This window comes from Peromyscus maniculatus, chromosome 23 (genome assembly GCF_049852395.1).
Source record: "Peromyscus maniculatus bairdii isolate BWxNUB_F1_BW_parent chromosome 23, HU_Pman_BW_mat_3.1, whole genome shotgun sequence".
Lineage (NCBI taxonomy): Eukaryota > Metazoa > Chordata > Mammalia > Rodentia > Cricetidae > Peromyscus > Peromyscus maniculatus.
The window spans coordinates 51,024,351-51,046,414 of record NC_134874.1 but is presented as its reverse complement, the minus strand read 5'-3'; positions in this window follow the sequence as shown (position 1 = coordinate 51,046,414).

Here is a 22,064-nt window from a genome sequence, read left to right as displayed (position 1 = left end):
CTACATTTTTACTATCTTCCAAACTTCTCTTAAAGTTTTTGAATGATGGGGCTAGAGTTGGCCTAACAGAAAAACACACACTGTACTCTTTCAAAGGACTTGAGTTCAGTTCCCATCACCTATCACAGTTACCCAAAGTCAAACACCAATATCTCTAGTTCCAGGGAATCTGGAGCCTCTTCTCATCTCTGTGGGAACTGCACTCATGTGTACATACCTACATGTCTAAACACATATATGCAATTTTCAAATCATTGTTTCATAATTTCTCAGTTTATTTTTATGGGAGGCAGAGAGGCTTGCACCCATGCAATACATGACGTCAGTTCATTCTCACACTCTCAGTTGTAAGAAAAAAAGATTGTGACCAAACAGAATGTAAGGACTATAAGGTCATTCTGGAACCCAGAACCATAAAAAGGTAGTGCCAGGGAAATGTAAAATAATTGGATCATGCAAGACACCTGAGTTGTACAGAGTTGATGCAAATAAATCTGCATAAAATTTAAACTTTATAAGGAATTTCTTAGCATTTCATTAGCTTCAGTCACTGAAAGGTACAGTGTGCATAAATTCTATCACCATATTGTCATCCATCATGTGTATTTAATTAAGAGAGGTTTACAAAAGTCTTGAATTCCACCATAACAAAAGACAGAAATTTTGACACAAATAATCTGTAAAATATAAACTATTATTGGATCAGCCGATATAATACACAATGGATGAGCTCCAGAGGTCTGGCAGCTTTCTGGCATGTTTAGCAAGGAAGGAGCTCTGAGTTTAGTAGCTCTCGGGCCTTTAGTGCCTGAAAAGCAGCTATTAATTTTTTTTAAAAGATGTCTAAATAACAAGCTAGGTGAGGGGATAAATAGAATGATAAACTGAATGCAAAACCAGACACAAAAGACATTTTGGACAGAAACAGTGAACTTAAAACAATCAAGATAGAAGACTCAAACTAACTATGTAATTGCATTAAACATAAAGTTCTAGATGGGAGAATTCACCAGAGAAGATAAGCAACCACACAGGATTTCACTCTATGATGAATAGAAAACAAATGTATGGGCAGAGAGTCAGAGTTATGAGGCAGGAAAAGGCAGAATTCTTAAAAACGCCCTAGTAACCATGTTACTACCAAAGTAAACTGCTGAACAGTAAGTTTTACTAAGGAAAGTATCTATTCTGAATAACACAAATATTATAATATACATGTGTGTGGTGAAAAGGGATCAATTTTTCAGGCAGACAGAATACTCCACTTGAAAAGTATTTAACTAAGAATTCTCCAACCTGAATGAGAAAGTGGATGGAAACTGACAAATCTACAATTAAAGTTGGAGATGGGAGTCGACAGAACAAGAGGAGGGATAGTCCAACAGCTTCACTTGCAAATGTTCATTGTGTAATGGGATGTTGGTCAGGTTCAAGGCCCGTGGCTTCAGTATACCATCAATACTAGACCTGCATGATACACAGCAGCTCCCAATGCCACTAATGATGGAGAGATGATGGAGAGGTGATGGAGAGGTGGGAAAGACAGGGGCTGGGGGAGCAAAGTACTTTACTGTTTTCTTCTTCTATTTTATTATTGTTTATTTTTTATTTTATTTTTATTCCTTTTTTGCTTTCCTTTGTGGCAGGACTCTACAAGATGTAGGGGCAGATATGGAGGGTCTGGGAGAGGAGTGGGATTAGAGTGTACGGTATGAAATTCCCAAAGAATCAATAAAAAATACAATGCATACAGAAAAAATCGACTTTCACTTTCTACCATTTGTTTATATGAACTAAACAATAAGAAGTTGTCAAATGAATGAGGTTTTAGACTTTTAAAGAACATGACCATATTGAATAATTCAGTGCAATTTTGACATAGGGACAGAAGTTCCTATATAACAAGGCTTCAAGATGTTGTATTTGGAATAGAAAATTCCATTTAACTCCTGATATATCCACATGATAAGATTTGGTAATAAGAAAATTTTAAATTATAACCAAATTAAGTTCTTTTACTGTAAAAAGAGACAAGAAAGAATGAAAAGCAGAGAAAGTCATTAAGGACAAGGAGAACATGAACACTGCTGTCAATCAATTTCACCTGACAGCCATTTACAGAACACCTCCTCAAATGACAGCTTAAGACAGCATTTCCAGAACACACAAGTCACTTTTCAACATACTCCACGTTACAAGCTACTAAACAGGTTTAAATAAACATAGAAGACCTGATATAAAGTGATGTGTGCAATCTGACTACAGGGAAATTAAAAGGCAAGTTAATAACAGAACAGTATCTTGATAATCCCCAATAAATGAAAATTAAATATTTCATTCTTAAAATAATAAATAGATTAAAAGAGAAAGTCATAGCGAAAGTAAAAGTATGGAAGTGGAAATAAAACATAACAAAATTTCTGGAATAAGCTACACCATGATTAGAAAAACTAAAACATTGATTTCATATGAAAGTGAACACATCTGGATTTTGTTTGTATGTTCTACAATAAGATCTCACTCTGTAGCAGTGTATCCAGAGCTACGTGTGTAACCCACACTGTTCTCAAACTCATGGAATCCTGATCCCAAGGGCTTGGATTATAGACATGAAATACTTAACACCTGACTTAAATAAATTTGTAATCTGTGACATAAATTTTATATAAATACTAAAAGCAAAGTGATTAAGAAGCCCCTAGTCAATTTTTAAAATTTAATTGACAAATAAAGATGACAAGGGGTAAGAAAAAGATGTATACAACACTGATAAATCTCTAGGCACACTAGCAAAGAAAAAGGAAAGATTGTTAGTTACTCACATAAGGAATGAGAAAGGGGATATTACTGATCCCACAGGCACTAAGATGAAGTAAAGAAATACGGAAAACGTTAAGCCCATAATAATCTGGATGAATGCCTATAATTCTTTCAGAACTGCATCCTGCCATCCTGGATCTTCACTGAGGGCATCTCAGCCTCATGAGGACTGGGCTGTGAGGAGTCTCCAGGCTCTGAGAAGACGGCCTCACTAGACCTGGTCTTAGAGGAGACTGCTGTCAAGAAGGCAGGTTTGTCTTCACCTCTCCTCCCCAGAACCAGGTCTGGGAGGAAGTCCAGACTCTGAGGAGAACCTGAACCTGGCCACCCTGGCCTGGGACTGCCCTCAACAGATGAACTCCACAGACCTCCTCCACAACGGCTCAGCAGCTCCTGAGCATTTCCTTAACGACCTCAAGTCTGAGCATGCTCAATGTCCCAGGCAGGAAGACCAAGGTGGAATGGGGGAGGTTTAGAGTCTCTGCCCGGATGCTCATTGGGCCGGAGTGCTTCAGGGGCGGGCTTAAGCCTCACATGCCATTTATGATTGGATGTGTTGCATGTGGCTCTATTTGGAGGCTGGCATTTTCTGGTGGGATGTGGCTTTGGTGGGAAAGGTCTGCAGTGTTTCAAAGGGACAGATATTGTAGAGCCCCTCAACTGGGGTCTGCACATCTCAGACTTCCAGCTCAGTATAGGACAAGTGGGACGCTCAGGCCTCAGTGGTCTGCTCATCAGTTACAGATGGAGGCCTTGTGGCCAGAGCTGCACACCTACCATCCCATAATTCTTGTTCTGTCTCACCTTGCCTCATCTTACTGACCTAGTCTCACAGCCTCTTACCTTAGCAGAAAACCTATTTGGCCCTCTGGGAGGCCACCAGATAGAGCTGCTTTATTGCAAAGAGAAAATTAAAATGACAACCAGAGCCAGGCAGTGGTGGCGCACACCTTTAATCCCAGCACTTGGGAGGCAGAGGCAGGCGGATCTTTGTGTGCTTGAGGCCAGCCTGATCTACAGAGTGAGTTCCAGGAAAGGCGCAAAGCTACACAGAGAATCCCTGTCTTGAAAAAAAAAAAATGACAACCAGATAGTCTCTTTCTCAAAAGCACACAGCTGCTAGTATGGGACAGGGACCCTAGTCAAGTCAATTCCACAGACAGCTAGATTAGAGTTGACTTCTATTCCGCAGAACTGGCTGTGTTTATCCCAGTGAGGAAGCAGTACCTAATAATGTTGATTTTGTATCAGGTCATCAGCTTGGCGTTCCTGTGACTCAGCATGAACAAGGAGCTTGCATCAGCGGGACTGCACCCTTATCATTCACCTGCCCACGTGGTTTGGTAAACATTCGGCATGTAAAATGGCTTAGTGGCTCATGGCTGAGAAATGTAAAAGCATATGTTTGAGTGATTTTATCATTTTTAAGATAAGAACTGTCATGCAGAAGAGAAAGGAGGAAAACAGTTTGTGTCCAGGAAAACAGATTTTATTTTAGTCTTACTGTGAGGCTTCTCAACTTGTTCCTCCTCTGTCTTCCATCCAGGTCACTGTTGATCCTGAAGGTTGTAATAATGATAATCTGTGCTTGTGACTGTGAGGAAAGGTCATGGCCATGACAAACCCCAGCATCAGTATCAGAGCTTTATTAGGAGGAAGAGGCTTAGGGGAGAACAAGAGAACAAGAGAACCAGGCCTGGGGAAGGAGAGAGAAAGAGAGAGAGAGAGAGAGAGAGAGAGAGAGAGAGAGAGAGAGAGAGAGAGAGAGAGAAGAAGAAGAAGAAGAAGAAGAAGAAGAAGAAGAAGAAGAAGAAGAAGAAGAAGAAGAAGAAGAAGAGAGAGAGAGAGAGAGAGAGAGAGAGAGAGAGAGAGAGAGAGAGAGAGAGAGAGAGATGGTGGGGGGGCCGGGAGAACAGAACAGACTGGGAGGAGGTGGGTTCTGTGTCCAGCTCTTTAAGGTGCAGGTGAGCTTACAGAGCTACACCATGCATGCTAGATTGCTTGACCACACTACACATATGTAATCACGAGCACACACTGATGACTTAAGACACAAGACCCCAGACCCCTTGCATAGCTCCTGAACTGCGCATGTGCAGTCATGCAGCTGGAGCCTGGCAAAATACCAACAAAGGTGTTGTTGAATCAGTTGCCAAGATAGGAAATTATTTTGGGTTGGGATAATTTTGAAAGGAGGCAGCAAGTTCCACCTTCATCAAAGTATCTCATCTGAAGTTTGTTCATGCAAACTTACACTCAATATCAGTAGGACCCTATGAAAGACACAAGTGCAAGGGTTGAGAGAGGAAACTAGAAAATAGACCTATGCTTCATTTTAAGCTCTGGAGTTGCTTCTAGAGCGGGCAACCTGGCAGCAGCTATATAAACTCCAATTACATATACCTTATAAATGCAAGTACATAGATCTGACCATCCAGTTTGAGAAATATATTTTATTTGGTATGGCGGTGCTTATGTTGTGCCCAGATCGTGACCCCCAGAGAGACCACCAAAGACCAGCATGCCGGAATGCAAAAGCAAGGTTTAATTCTGCATATAAAAGCCTAGGCAGGGACTTTGTCCAATACATCCAACTCAGTGGAGGCTGGAGGAAGTGCCCACCTATCTGCAAGCTCAGCTTTTAAAAGGAAAAATCACAAGGTTACATCATTTAGGGGTGCTAGTAAGGGTACAATTCTGATTGACTCGCTTCTAGGGACTTCTAGAAATTACTTCTAAGGGAGTGGTTTCCCGCCACCATTTCTCATTGGCTGCCCTCAGGTGGGGGCATTTCTGTGGTCAGTTACCCTGGAAACCAAGGAGAGGACATTCCATAGTCTGGCAGGCATTATGACTATCTTGTGACTCTGTACATTTATACTTCCTGGTTTCTGGAATCTGAACTGACTGGTTTCAGTAACTAATGGCCTATTCCCAAAAGGAGAAATCTTAGGCCTTAATTTTAGGGTGAAAGCATTTTGGTCTTATTTCTAAGATGGCTCATTTTGGTCTCACACATATTTGCAAAGCTACCAACTTGGGAAGCTGAGGCAGGAGGATCATGAATTTGAGCCTGGTCTTAGTGTGAGTGCCCTTCAGCTTTAAAAAATATAAAATTATAAAATTCAACATAAATGGTATTTTTTCAATTTGTTAATTAAATGAGAATGCATACATTAAAGAGATAAGTGTTGTTTTCTTATTTCTATTTGTAATTTAATGTAATACTGAATTAGGTACTATTATCAATTGAATGATATAAATCTATATATTATCAAAGTTAAGTTATGGGACACTAAAAGAATTGTTCCTCAAAAGAATTTACTACCCAATCTATTTCTGGCTTCATAATACTACATTCCAAATTCAGGATATTGCTCATTAGAACACCAGATTTTGTGTTTTCTCTTCTGGATTGCCTATTTGCTATGGCCTTGTATTTTTTCTCTGTTGGAATTACAATAGACACTACTACTGAAAGGAAAAATCAAGAGCCCTCTTGAGAGATGCTCTCTCGCCCTCTTCCTCTAAAGGTATTTGCTGACCAGCAGTTTTAGAGCCAACCAGAGATTGATCTTATGGGAAAACAGGACTGAAACAATAGATCTGAATGTATATATCCTGGGCTCAGCAAAAACAGGACATAGGGAGTAAAATTTATGTCTCTGTAGATACCCTGCATCCTGTTAGCCATTAGTAATCTCATAGTTACCTTATAGTTCAGCCAGTAACTTCAAAGAACTATCGCACCCCTAGCCCCGTCATCAAATCCCGAGATATAACCCTCTGCACATAAACTTTTCCTATATAAACCCCTTAAAGTGAATGTTCAGGGCTGCCCTCCTCTGTAGCTAGAGTTTTCCTGCCTTGCCCACAGTCAGGACAAATCTTTGTCACCTGCCAGTCCCACAGCCGCTCAGACCCAACCAAGTAAACACAGAGACTTATATTGCTTACAAACTGTATGGCTGTGGCAGGCTTCTTGCTAACTATTCTTATAGCTTAAATTAATCCATTTCCATAAATCTATACCTTGCCTCATGGCTTACCAGTGTCTTCACATGCTGCTTGTCCTGGCGGCGGCTAGCAGTGTTGTCTTCCTGTTGTCTCAATTGTCCTCTCTGTTAGTCCCGCCTATACTTCCTGTCTGGCCGCTGGCCAATCAGTGTTTTATTTATTGACCAATCAGAGCAATTTGACATACAGACCATCCCACAGCACTCCTCTACCTGCTGTGTTGAGTGTTGGACACAGACCAAGTCCAGGCTTGCTTTGTTGTTAATAAACCCCCTATGTGCTTGCATAGAATATTGGCTCTGTGGTGGTCTTGCTCAGGGGTCTTGCGATGCGGTCACAACATTTAGGGGCTCGTCCTGGATCCTCTGCTACCCCTAGACTCTGAACTGAGGTTTTCCTAACTGGCTGGTAAGTTTCTGTGTCTTTGCTTGTCCTTGTCTTTGTGTGACTCTGTACGTTCATTTTCTGAGGCACAGTAGATCTGTGAAATGGTCCAGCAATGGTCAATACCAGTGGCAGCCAGTAGACACACTGGAACCAGGATCACAGGATTTCAGAAGAAATTCTGGACCCTGTTAATGGGGCTGTGGTAGTCCCAAGGTCTGTTTAACTGAGGACAGAGAGCCTCGAGTCTGGAAGATTTTTGGTGTGGCTGAGCCTGGAGGGTCGCTCCCTCCAGAGCACATCAGGCTGTCATTGTTCTTGGAACTTTGTTGGTTGTCTCTTGGGGCAAAGTTTTGTGTGTGCCCTTGGTCTTGAGTGTAATGTGTTCATTGTTCTCATTGTTGACTTGACTAAGATGGATGCCATTGGACAGTCTCCCTCTTCCTCCCTGGACTTTCACCTAGCATACTGGAAGGATGTGTGATCCACTGCTCACAATAGAATGATGGATTCACCAAGGGAAGTTTGTCACCTTTTGTGGTGCAGAATGGGCCTCTTACAATGTTTACTTGGCCTCCCAAAGCAACCTTTGATGCTGGCCAAGGAAGAGCTCCCTGTGGTTCCCACAAACCCTGCCCTAGGGGGAGGACCAGCTGTGAAGGTACACAGAGGCAGAGAGGAGAAACTCCTGATCCTGGTTAGATTGCCCTTCCCACAAGAGCTACTGTTCCCCTTGATCAAGGTGGGAATCAACCCTTTCACCACTGGCCCTTCTGGCACTTATGTCTATGTAAATGTTTCTTGTTTCTGTCTACTAGCTTCCCTTATTGCTATCAGGCCCACAGCACTGGCAGGTGAGGGAAGCTCATCAGCAGGGCCACATGCTGAGTGCTTATCACTTGCTGGCCCCTGGGAAGGTCTGAGACTGGGTCCTCCCTGAGAAATCTGGCAAGTGAGTTCTCAGGGTGAGCAGATCTGGCAGGTGAGGCCCTGAGTGGTCAGGCAGATGCCTCCCTCACAGGAGCTTGGAACAGACTCAGGGCCAGGATGGGCAGGGCTGGTATTAGCCTACAGGAGAGGCTCCTGTGGCTCTCACAGAAGACTGAAATGCACACTCTCTACAGGCAGGCAGAGGTGGGGGAGATAGGGACGATTGGGAGTTTACTGCCTGCACACTCTGAATCTAAATCCCCCTCCCTTCCTTCCCAAGCCAAGTTCATCATTAGCTTCCCATGTTAAACCTTCTCTGTCCTGGTAATGCTTAGTAAAAATGTTAAAGATACATTATGTTTTAAAAAATTATGATTTTGTTTCCACATACACACACAAAATACATGGATTTTGGTCATTTCAGTACAATGGGTTACAAATACTTGCCATCATTTAAGAGAATTGGTTACAAATTATTATTGGTTAAGATAAGAAAAAACTGTATCAAATTCCAAGTAAAGGATAACTCAATGAATTAAACAGAAAAAAAGATTTTTTTTTTTTTGGTTTTTAGAGACAGGGTTTCTCTGCATAGCTTTGGAGCGCCTTTCCTGGAGCTCACTTGGTAGCCCAGGCTGGTCTCGAACTCACAGAGATCTGCCTGGCTCTGCCTCCCGAGTGCTAGGATTAAAGGCGTGTGCCACCACCGCCCGGTGAAAAAAAAGATATTTTAAGATATAATATTTTTATAAAAATTTAAAGGCTTAAGTATGTCATTAGAGACTGAATACATACTGTACTGGGTCTGAGGAAGTAGTTTAAGATATAAAAATATGAAACTTTACATTTTAAATAAGTTATGAAATTTGAATATAAATAAAGTTTATATGGGGTCTAAGATATAAATGTTTTAGGTATGGGAATATAAAAAGAATGTTTTGGAAGAAGGAACGTATATAAAATGCAAGTTATTAGACTATGTAAAAGCAAGTTATAAAAGTCTGAGGATAAAAAGGCTTAAGTAATGATAAAAAATGATTTGAGATGTATAAAAAATAAAACATGTTCTGGATTTCTTTCTCTTGCTATTCTGCTCTTACACTGAGACTCCAAAGGTTTATAGTTTTAAAAATGACTGTCTACTCTGTAGGTATGGATAAAAATGTGGCCACATGTATGTTTGGTTTTGAATGTCTGAGTTTGCATGTCCTTTGTATTAGGGAATACATGCTAATACTAGTCATCCAGCTATCCATATACTGGTTTAAAGCATAAACTGTTAACTCTTATGTAATAATAAGTTATTAAAAAAGAAATAAAACAGAACCTGAGAGGTCCATTTGACTAATATATCTACAGGATAACAAATTGACTTGGTTATTGTTACCAAACTTGGAGATGTTTTCAAGATTAGGCCTAGATTTGTTTAGCTCAGATATATTTAATAGACAATGGTCCTCAAACCTGTCAAAGATCTGATGAATATGGCATTTAAATTATTTGATAAAAAGCTTGCTAGCTCACTAGAACAAACAGAGACTCCCAGCTCCTAGCTTTAACTCCCAAGGTTTCCAATAAGACATGGAACAACAACAAGATGACACCAAGACTCAACACCTGCTGCCAGGGATCCGGCCTAGAATGGACATATGAGACACTGACAAGATAAGCTCAGTCTTTCCCAAAGTTGCCCCTACACAGAGAACTTTAACGGTATAGGCCCAGCAGCCAAGACTGATGCTGTCCTGACACCTGTCCTGCCAAGACTATGAAGACTACAGGAGCCTGGGATGATAGTCTCTGCCATTCTTTAATAGATTTGGAAGTCTGTACTCAGGTAAAATTTATCCTTCTCAGATCTCTGATAGCATTGACAAAATAGCTACAACTTTGTCAGCTTAGCAACATCAGGCAACCAGAGTCTTCCCCAGGGTTGCAGCCACCTTATTAATTCATTGAACAATGAATAAATAATTAAAGCTACTAGATCTCCTGAAAAAAAAAGAAAGAGACAAACAGGTTTGCCTTACAAGCTTCATATTAAGGGACAAACAGGTTTTAAACATAATTTGAAGTGGCTGTTCTTATAAAAGATACTACAAAATTTCTTTCCTTTACCATACTGGCATTGCATTAAAACTTAAAAAGGTCAGAATTTAACATTAATAGAATTCTGATAAGATAATAGAGCAATAACTACTTACTGTTTGGAATATGAGCTCAAGATTTTGGATTTCTTATGGTTATCTTCTGAATGTAGACTTACAGACGGATACCTGTTACCTGCTTTTTCTACAATATGTATTTCACTACTGATTGATAACACCAATATATTTACTAAGGCTGTGGGCCTAAAAATTCCAAATAAGTTAACTTTTGTCTCTAGTCTACATCTGTTTCAGTAGGCTTCCATTTGGCTGGCAGACAGATCCAGGCATCATCTACTAACTTCAACCTGTGACACATGGACTTGCTGAAGGCTGATATGGACCAATCCAGCCAGTATAAATGCTGTTTCTTCAGCTGGTCAATGAACCAGATGCTTCTAAATCTCCTCCTTGCTTTTGACTAACATTCTGGCTTTCTAGGACCCTGAAAACAACATCCCAACATCAGCAGGAAGTAATTACAGAAACAAAAACATCTCCCTTATTCCCTTCTGGAACATTAGATAGAAAAAAATTCTTGTCATGGAGAACCTGAGATAAAATAATAACTGATCCCTATTTTCATTTCCAAGTTCCTTCAGGATAAGGAACTCTGTCAGCCATCACAAGGCTTTTCGGCCTTCTGCTTCTACTAATTACTGTTGGCTCTTACATCATTGAAGTCTTATCTAAACAATCATTCCTGTTTGGATGCCACTAAACTGATGATGCTAGAATCCCTCACCTTGCTTTCTGAGGTCATGTTACAGAATAGGCTAGGGCTCGACCTCCAAGTCTGATAACAAGGGGGACTATGTGCAGCACTGGGAGAGAAACGATGTGTTTATATAGATCACTCGGGGCTGGTTAAGAACTCTCTGGCCAAAGTAAGAAAAGGCCTCAACAAGTGGAAAAGGGACAGGGAGGCTGGCCAGGGATGGTTGGAATCTTGGTATAACAGTTCCCCCTGGCTAACAACTCTAACCTCCATTCTTTTGGGACCCCTGCTGCTACTAGCCCTCATATTAACCTTTGGGCCTTACCTCGTAAACAAGCTGACGCAGTTCATCAGAAAAAGTTGGAGCCCACCCAAATAATGGTGCAAAAGACTCAAACTCAATATGAGATCCTCAACCAAGATATAAAAATGGGCCACTCGACTTAGGGTACATATTTGCAAACTAGGTATTGACAACCCATAACTGGGTGTCTTCGAGTTACTAGGAGAGGAGGGAATTTAAGGGAAAAATCAGTAGCCCTCTTGAGAGATGCTCCCTCCCCCTCCTCTAAAGGTATTTGCTGACCAGCAATTTTAGAACTGACCAGAAGTTGAACTCGTGGGAAGATAAGGCTGGAATAATAAATCTATATATCCTGAATTTGGTAACACAGGATATGGGGAGTAATGGACTCAACTGACCAGAAGTTAAACTCATGGGAGAATAGGATAGGAACAATAAATCTGAATGTATATATCCTGGGCTCAGCAAAAGCAGGACATAGGGAGTAAAAAAATCATGTCTCTGTAGATACCCTGCATCCTGTTAGCCATCAGTAACCTCATGCTTATAGTTCAGCCAGTAACTTCAAAGAACTACCTCACCCCTAGGCCTCTCATCCAATCCCGAGATATGTAACTCTCTGCACATAAATCTTTCTTATAGAAACTCCTTGAAGTGAGTGCTCAGGGCCATCCTCCTCCACTTGCTGTGTTAAGTGTTGGACACGGACAAAGCCCGGGCTTGTTTTGTTATTAACAAACCCCTGTGTGCTTTCGTCAGATATTGACGCAGTGGTGGTCTTACTCGAGGGCACAACACACTGAATCAAATTTTCACATAGGTAGGAGGATTTAAAAGGCAATCTGACATATTAGACCATGCCTCTGCTCCCAACTCTTAGATCTGGTTCCTGTTGATTGTGTACCAAGAAGGTGTTTGTATTTAAGGAAAAAAATCAACAAATGGCTAGACAGTTGTTAAATTAAATTTTTTATTAAAAATTGATATTTTGGTAAATGAATTCCATCCAGGGTTGGTGGTACATGCCTTCACTTTAATCCTAGCACTCAGGAAACAGAGACAGGAGGATCTCTGTGAGTTTGAGTACAGATTTATATAATATGTTCCTGGCTAGCCAGGACTACATAATAAAACCATGACTCAAAAATAAATGAGAAAATAAATAAAATATTAAATATAAATTATTAACAATTTTGGAAAACCATCTCTCAGGAGAATTTTAGCAGTTTCTGGTACTTAACCACATTTCTGAGGAAGGTGGTAACATTAATACAAGGAATTTCTCTAATATTGTGTGATGAGACTTGTTTACAAATACTTTATAAAAGAACAAAATATAGCAATAGAAAAATCACACATGGTTAAAAGATCCACTTAGAGGTATAGGATAGAAAAGAGCTCAAACTGGGCCACATTATGGGGTGCCTTATAAGCCCCACCTCCCAGAGGCAAGAAACATGGAGGTGTGCCCTTTCTCCTTTGATACCCGGGACAAAGAGCGCCAGTTGCAGAAGGAGAAAATAAAAGAAATGCAGAAAGGGGAGGTGTTCAAGTTCAAGGCCCTTCCTGTGCCCCATTTTGACACCATTAACTTGCCAGAGAAAAAGGTAAAGAATGTGACTCAAGCTGAGCCTTTCTCCCTGGAGACAGACAAGAGGGGTGCCTATAAGGCTGAGATGTGGAAGCAACAGCTAGAGGAAGAACGGAAGCAGCAGAAGGAAGCAGCTTGCTTCAAGGCTCGTCCAAACACCATTGTCTTCCAGGAGTGCTTTGTTCCCAGGAAAGAGAAGAAATCAGCAGGCAGTGAGGGCTACCACACCTTCCTTCTACTGGCCAGTATCATGAACAAACTCCTTTTCATCATTCAGAGACCCTCTTTTAGGTTACCATACCATACCTACCTCAAGATGTAGGTCTTCTTATAGCTTCTTTATATGCCCTTCATTCTAGTTAGGTCTTTTCCGAATGCGTCACTTCTCCATCCATGTTTGAACCTTTACACTCCGAGCATTTCCCCTCTCTACCTTGATTTTTTACCTGTATCAACTGCCTCACGAGTCCATCCCCAGTGGCCTGTCTCTAATTACCTGGCTTTCACATGTTCTCCAAAACACACAAAAGAAAATATTCAAAGTCAGAATACCTGTGTGAGAGACAGTACAGTGTTTGTCTTAATGAGGCAGGGTCTTGTGTACTCCTGGATGGCCTTTTACTCACTGTGTAGCAAGGATGACCTAGAACTTCTGATCCTTCAGCCTTCGCCTCCCATGTCCTTCAATTACAGGCAGGCAGCACCATGCCCTATTGTGTGAGTGCTGAAGATGGCGCCCAGGACCAAGTGCATGCTAGGTAAACACCCAACCCATTGACCTACATCCCTAGACTAGGGAAGAAACATACAATAGGAAGAAAAAATGTATTTCAACACTAAGTTTATCATGTGTATTTTGTGAGGCTGGTCTTTACTATGATACCCAGGATGATCTCAAAGCCCCGAGTTCAAGGGTTACACCTGCCTGGGCCTCCTGAGTAAATGACACTGTGGGTGTGCACCTCCACGTGAAATGTGTTTCTTGAGCAGATTCTTGACATGACTCCTCTGCACATCCATCTCCATGAGCATTCATGGAAAATGCTGCTGTGTATAGAAAAGAGCGGATGAATGGGGCCCCTGCTGGAAAGGTGGCCACAACTTCCCACTGACGTATGAACCCAATCTAGAACCTTCATTTACCTGAAACTGCCTCTAGATCTGATGATGTTTGACCACATGTGCTGTGCTGATCCATGCATATCTCGGCTTCATTTTTGTTTTGTGGGTTTTTTATATTTAGCATGGAACTGAGCTGACAAAATACCAGGACCTGAATGTTCAGGATGATGTTCTCATCCTTAAATTCCACCCAATACATAAATGGACTTAATATGAGTGACTATGGCATATAATGTCACCATCCAGACATAGGAATCCTGGAATAATTCAGTGAAAGAAGGAACACTCATAACCACATACTTTCTTGAAATGCTCAGAGCAGCAAAGTTTTCTTCTACCTTGGGAACTTTGCAAATAGCTAGAAGAAGACTCAGCTGAAGGGTTGCTATCTATACCAATGTTGAAGACCACTCAACAAATAAAATACTGGAAAACTGAATCCAAAAACCCAATAAAAAATATCCACCATGACCAACTAGGCTTCATCCCAGGGATGCAAGAGTGGTTCAACAAACAAAAATCTGTCAATGTAATACACCACATAAACAAACTGAAAGGAAAAAAAAAACATGATCATCTCATTAGATGTTGAAAAAGCCTTTGACAAAATCCAACACTCCTTCATGATAAAGGTTCTAGAGTGTTCTGGAATACATGAAACATACCTAAATATAACAAAGGCAATTTACAGCAAGCTGACAGTCAACATCAAATTAAATTGAGGTAAACTCAAAGCACTTCCACTAAAATCAGGAAAAAGACAAGGCTGTCCACTCTCCCCATATTTATTCAATATAGTACTAGAAGTTCTAGCCAGAGCAATAAGACCACAAAAGGAGATCAAGGGGATACAAACTGGAAGGAAGAAGTCAAACTTTCCCTATTTGCAGACAATATGATAGTATACATAAGTGACCCCAAAAATTTTACCAGGGAACTCCTACAGCTGATAAGCTCCTTTTAGTAATGTGGCAGAATACAAGATTAACTAAAAAAAAATTAGTAGCCCTCCTATATACAAATGATAAATGGACTGAGAAAGAAATCAGAGAAACATCACCCTTTACAATAGCCACAAATAATATAAAATTCCTTGGGGTAATTCTAACTAAGCAAGTGAAAGACCTGTATGATAAGAACTTTAGGTCTCTGAAGAAAAAAATCAAAGCAGATATTAGAAAATGGAAAGATCTCCCATGCTCATGGATAGGTAGAATTAACAGTAAAATCGGTAATCTTACCAAAAGCAATCTATAGATTCGATGCAATTCCCATCAAAATCCCAACACAATTCTTCACAGACTTGGAAATAACAACACTTAACTTCATATGGGAAAAAAAACCTGGGCTGGAGAGATGTCTCAGAAGTTAAGAACACTGGCTGTTCTTCCAGAGGTCCTGGGTTCAATTCCCAGAACCACATGATGATTTATAACCATCTGTAATTAAATCTGGTGCCCTCTTCTGGCCTGCAGGGATATATGCAGGCAGAACACTGTATGCATAATAAATAGATAGATAGATATTTTAAAAAAGAAAAACAAAAAACCCAGGATAGCTAAAAGAATCCTGTCTAATAAAGCAACCTCTACAGGCATCATGATCTCTGACTTCAAGCTCTATGATAGACCAAAGTAATTAAAAAAAAAAACAGTTTGATACTGGCATAAAAAACGACATGGGGACCAATGGAATCAAATTGAAAACCCTGACATTAACACACACACTTATGAACATATGATTTTTGACAAAGAAGCCAAAACTCTACATGGAAAAAAGAAATCATCTTCAACAAATGGTGCTGGCATAACTGGATGTCAACATGTAGAAGATTGAAAATAGATCCATATCTGTCACCATGTACAAAACTCAAGTCCAAGTGAATTAAAACCTCAACATAAATTCAGTTACACTGAACTTGATAGAAGAGAAAGTAGGAAGTAGTCTTGAAAGCACTGGCACAGGAGACCACTTCCTAAATATAACACCAGGAGCACAGACACTTAGAGCAACAATTAATAAATGGGACCTCCTGAAACTGAGAATTTTGTAGGGCAAAGGACACAGTCAATAAGACAAAACAACAGCCTACAGAATGGGAAAAGATCTTCGCCAATCCGATATCTGACAGAGAGCTGTTCTCCAAAATACATAAAGAATTCAAAAAGCTAGACATCAAAATACCAAAGAATTCAATTAAAAAATGGGCTACAGAGCTTAACAGAAAATTCTCAATAGAAGAATCTCAAATGACTGAAAGGAAAGGAATTGCTCAATATTCTTAGTCATCAGGGAGACTAAGAATATTAAATAATTAATAAGAATAATTAAAACTATTCTGAAATACTATCTTACACCTGTCAGAATGGCAAAGATCAAAAACACTGAAGACAGCTTATGCTGGAGAGGATGTGGATCAAAGGGAACACTCCTCCACTGTTGGTGGGAATGCAAACTGATACAGCCACTTTGGAAATCAGTATGGCGGTTTCTCAGAAAATTGGGAATCAATCTACCTCAGAACCCAGCTATACCACTCTTGGGAATATACCCAAGGAATGCTCAATCATACCACAAGTACACATGCTCAAGTATGGTCATAGCAAAACTGTTCTTATTAGAAAGAACCTGGAATCAACCTAAATGGTCCTCAAATGAAGAATGGATAAAGAAAATGTGGTAGATACACAGTGGAATACTACTCAGTTGTAAATATATAAATAAATAAATAAATAAATAAATAAATAAATAAATAAATAAATAAATATATAAATATATAAATATATAAATATATAAATATATAAATATATAAATAAATAACATGAAATGTACAGGCAAAAGAATGGAACTAGAAAATATTATCCTGAGTGAGGTAACCCAGACTCAGAAAGACAAGCATAGTATGTACTCAATCATAAGCAGGTATTAGATATAAAGTAAATGATAACCAGACTACAACTCACAACTCCAGAGAAGCTAGGAATCAAGGAGAACCCTAAGAGGCATGTATGGATCACATTGGGAAGGAGAAGCAGAGGAGATCCCAATGAGAAAACTGGGGATGACGGGGGCAATAGAGGATAGGGGTTGGGGGTGAGAACATCAAGGAATGGGGTGGTTGACTTGGCGAAGGGATGGAGTGGGAGAGTAATGAAAGAGATGTCTTGAGACAGGGAGACATTATGGGGTAAAAGAGAAACCTGGTGTTAGGGAAATTTCCAGGAATCCATGAGGACAACCACAGATTAGACTACTATCAACAGTGGTGAGGGTGCCTTGACTAGCCTACCCTGGTAATCAGATTGGTGAATACCCTAACTGTCATCATAGATCCTTCATCCAGTAGCTGATAGAAGCAGATGCCAAGATCCATAGCCATGCACCAGGCTGAGCTCCGGGAGTCCAGTGAAAGAGAGGGAAGAGGAACTAATGAGCAAATGGGATCAAGATGATGATGAGGAAATCTACAAAGAAAACTGAACCAAGCCCAAAGGAACTCAGGAACTTGGGACCGACAGCTGTGGAACCTGCATGGGACTGGACTAGACCCTCTGCATACAGGAGACAGTTTTTTATCTGGGTCTGTGTGAAGGGCCCCTTGCAGTGTGGTCAGGATCTATCCCTAGTGCATGAGTTGTCTTTCTGGACCTATGGTCAGACACTTTGCTCACCCCTGATAAAGCAGAGAGGGGCTTGGTCCTGTCTGAACTGAATGTACCAGGCTTAGCTGTCCCCCCATAGGAGAACTTACCCTGTTGGGGGGAGAGAATGAGTGGGGATGGCAGTGGTGGGGAACAGAAGGAGGGATGAGAGTGAGAATCTGCTTTTGGTATATAAAATGAATTTAAAAAATCTAAAAAAAAGCAAATGCTTCAGATTCCTGCTCAGTGGTCATCATTACTAGAGTCCTTTTGACGGGAAGGAGGATCTCTCCTAGCACCACAGTTCTTCTATAACCTCCATCTATACCTTACTCCTCACTAAAGAAACAAACTGATACAACAGGGAGAGATACAGGAATCAGAGGTAAACTTAAAAGTCCAAGTAATACAACTAGGCAACATGATCTGGAAGAACCAATGGGTAAATATTGTCTAGTATTGTAACCAGGAGAATTCACTGATGAATCCAGTAATCTAAAGAAATGCCCGTAATGATCCACAAGTATTCCAGTAGTCCCTAAAACTGAGGGAAGGCATTCTTTCAAATCTTTTCATAAAATAAACACTTTTCATAAAGCCCTTACTCTATTATCAAGTAAAGACACATTGAAAGAGACAAGTATCTGGCAGGGTCCTTGACTAAGAGCATGAGACTATCCTCCATGAGAGTACCAGATGCTTTAATTCATACTCAATGACACATTAAAAAGACCATTCATGATCAAGATGCCTTTGCTATGAACACAAGAATCAATGAACATACAAAAATTAACAAAGATCATAGCATAGTCACAACATTAAGTGGACATAGTCACCCATGAACAGGAATGAAACGTCCCTGCCAAGGGCAAACATGGAACTAGAGAAAGTTTCACCACAAGCAATCCACTTTCACAAACACAAAAATATGAATTTTTGTCTAGCTCTGGACACATTCAGACAAAGGGACAAGTTTTTGTATTTTGGGAAGTAATAATCACATGACATGAGCAGGGAGGTGGCATAGAGCTGGTGAGTGTTACCAGAGTTTACTACAGGAGGATTATGTAGTCCTGATCAAATTCCTCATTGTGTACATCCACACCACCAAAGTATAAAATAAGCCAGAACACAGCTCACAATGACGAAATGACTTTGAAAAAATGGAAAATCTCAGTGAAGAAGTAGAAATACAGGCAAATTTTAAAACAAAAAGTAATATTGTAAAAAGATCAATCAATAAAAGCCGAGCACAAAACCTAAACAGAAAACCAAGAAAACTCACTTTCCCAAGATCCATCTGGTTGGGAAAGTCCAAGTCTATGAGAAATGACTGAGTCCAACTGCTCATCCACCAACCAACTCCTTACCTGTAGTACAAGGACAAAACCCAGTCCCATGTAGTATCTTATATTGACTGGTATCTAATTTGCCTCACAGCGAGTCCTTGTGATGTCACATGCAATGGGCCAATCACGGCTCAAGAAAACCAACAGTATTTTGTATTTGTTGTTGTTTCCTCCTCTCCCGTTCCATCCTGAACAACTACACTAATTCTTCTCATGGCTGTGATCAAGTAGCTTTAAACGATTTACTTATGAGAGGGGAGCTTCTTCAACCTCAGATTTACAAGGGTATAAGGAAACATAATGTGGAAATTCGTAGGATGTACATCAGGAGTGTGATGTACTTGTTTACATGACATTTTCATCCCCTGTTCCTGCAATCACCTAAGATTCTCTGGTAGGTCATGTCTGCATGGATTGTGTCCTGTGTCCTCAAGAGCATGATCTGGTGGGGACAAGTATACAAACCTATGTGACAGTGGTGACATTGCACATCACATCCCTTTCATGGACACTTGTTTCTTCAATATGAATAAATATAACAGAATAACTTACTTATGATGATGGACTGGAGAAATTTTGAGCTCTGCAAGGTAGTAGACACAGCTGTATTAACTGCTTCCAGCTGAATGAATGAGGGGGTTTTATGGAATTTCATTTCAGCACTTAATTTCCTTAGGAATTTTGCCTTTTACAGACTGAGCTCATCATACCTACTTACAGGGTCAAGGCTTTTATGTTGACATTTACAGTGGTGAGTTTACAGTAGAGCAGAGTTACTGACATTGTGATGCTCAGAATCTCACAGCACATCAACATCTCTTGACTCTGGTGGTCATGAGAATTAAGTCCTCACTGGGAGTTTGTCAGTTCCTCTGTCTCTGACATGTTCGTGCCTTCTCTAAGTATCATTAGTGAAAATTTTAGCATGTTTCTGTAGTCGGCAAGAGTCTTTACACCTTCTAAGTGTCCTGTCCCTTAGCCAGGGCCCTTCTACTTTTCTTTCTCTTACTCCCATCAGTTAACTCTGAAAGCATTGGGCTCCATGACCATCCCTGATCATGTTCAGGAATGTCTGTGTTTAGACTCCTTTTCACTGTGCTTGTTGATTGCAAAAATTTTCCAGTGCACTTTTGGGATGCATGAACTCAGCACTGGTCACTTCCACTAAACTCTACCTACCCAACCCCCTCCTCTGGGGCCACAAATCTAAAACCAAATTCCTCCTCATCTTCCTTCCTGTCCTCCCCCCCCCCCACTGATCCACCTATTTCCCAATGCCTCAAACTACACACTGGCCTAACACCCCCAAATCTTCCCAGGTTTCTTCTTATCCTTGGTCTCACCAGACTCCTGCCTTCCCACGCATTTCATTTCTCAGTCAGTGCGAGATATTAGAAAGAAATATTAAAAGGCTGGGGAGGATCCCCAAACTCCCCCACAGGAATTGGTGAAAATGACTTTTAAAGTTGTTAATGCTTGAGAATGACAGCTGAGTCAACCCCACGGACAGAGCTGTAACAGAATAGGCTCCAAGCCCAAGCCCTAGCAGCTTCTCTGAGGACACCAGGGCCCCCACAAGGGGTACAAGGGAAATCAGCCATGAGACCCCATCCTGCTGGAGCTCAGCCCAAATCAACCACCAAAAACTTGTCAAATGCGGCAAGCAGGGCCACTAGTCATGGTATTGCCCTAACCCCCAGCCACCCAGGAGGCCATGCCCTGTCTGCCGATAGGCTGGGCACTGGAAATGCCCCCATGCAGGCTCATCCTGGCAACTGAGAATTCCTAAGCCTGGCAGAGAACTGACACAGTCTAGACCTGCTGACTCCCATTGCGCTCTCCAAGCCTAGGGTGATGCTGCAGGTACTGGGCAAGTCCATTGACTTTCTTTTGGACACAGGAGCTACCTATTCTCTTTTGACATCTCACTCAGGTCCTACAGCTCCCTCACCAATTTCTGTCACAGGGGTGGACAGGATCCCTTCCTTCCCACTTCAGACCCTGATGCTTCCCTGCATTCTTGCAAGGCAACTCTTCTCACACTCTTTTTCTGGCCATACCTGCAAACCCTGCACCTCTGCTTGGTCGCAATATTCTCAGCCTTTTTGGGGTCATACTCACCTTGGCCCCCACAGTCTCCTGAATATTTCACAGGCCCATTCACAGGGGTCCTCCACATATGTCAGCCTCTGCACCAGCTTCGAGGACACCAACCAGACTAGAATTGGCAGGTGGGCTTCACTCACATGCCTACACATAAAGAACTCAGTTATCCCGTAACTATGGTTGACAACTTTATCCTCAGGAAAAGTTGAGAAGAGCAATGGACTCATCAAACAACAGCTCACCAAGCTCTCCATTGTACTCAGGTTATCTTGGCCCTCCATCTCCCCATTGCCCTTACCCACCTCCAGGCCACCCCATGCTCTCCCACATGTTTGAGCCCTTTTGAGATCCTTTATGCAAGGCCCTTCCTCCTCAATTGCCACCTCCCAGCCAAAACTTCCCCACTGTCTGGGTAAATCCCCTCCCTCTCTCTCCTGAGATCCGTTCTCCATTCATACTGTGATCCTCACCAGCCCCTCAATGCCAAGCTCCTGGGACATCCATGCTGGAACCATCTCTCCAGGCTCAAATGGGCACCTATTTAGGATACAAGGTCTGTCCAGCAGCTGGGACCCTCCACCCTCTGTAGCTGAAGTTTTCCTGATCCTGCCTGGATACTGTGGCACTGTGGCTGCTTAGTAAACACAGAGAGGCTTATATTAATTAAAACTGCTCAGCCATTAGCTAAGGCTAACTATTGACTAGCTCTTACACTTAAATTAACCCATAATTCTTATTTATGTTTAGACACGTGGCTTGGTACATTTTCTCAGTTCTGCCTTGTCATCTTGCTTCCTCTGTGTCTGGCTGGTGACTCCTGACTCAACCTTCCTCTTCCCAGAATTCTTCTCCCTGCTTATCCCACCTACACTATACTTCCTGCCTGGCTACTGGCCAATCATTATTTTATTTATCAACCAAATCAGAGCAACACA